This window comes from Asparagus officinalis, chromosome 7, assembly GCF_001876935.1.
Source record: "Asparagus officinalis chromosome 7, Aspof.V1, whole genome shotgun sequence".
Taxonomy (NCBI): Eukaryota; Viridiplantae; Streptophyta; class Magnoliopsida; order Asparagales; family Asparagaceae; genus Asparagus; species Asparagus officinalis.
The window spans coordinates 147,132,138-147,132,566 of record NC_033800.1 but is presented as its reverse complement, the minus strand read 5'-3'; positions in this window follow the sequence as shown (position 1 = coordinate 147,132,566).

Below are 429 nucleotides of genomic sequence, written 5' to 3'. Positions count from 1 at the left end.
GCTAAGCATTTTGCCCGGCCCGGACCCGAAAATCTTGGCCGCGGGCCAGCCCATTTGGACAGCTCTAGGTACGTGGAATAAATATTAAATCTATTTATTTGCAATTATAAAAAAGATCAGTTGTATTCAAATACCCTAAGGTTTCACCTTTTTTTTAAGTTGACATAGAGTAAATGACTGAATCACATATGAAAAGGCTGAATTAATTACATGATATGACATTTTTTAGAGCTGAACCAGAATGGAAAAAAGCGAAGGGGCAACATCACATGAAGTTATTATTTTTGGAAGCTTGACACAATTTTCCCAAAATTTTAGCGTGTGTATATTTTTCAGGCCCCCTCATTTTTTTTGGAAACAAAGAAAAAGAAATTTAAAAAAGGAAAATAAAAAGGGAAGCCTTTAACAAAATCACTCATCTTCAACCAG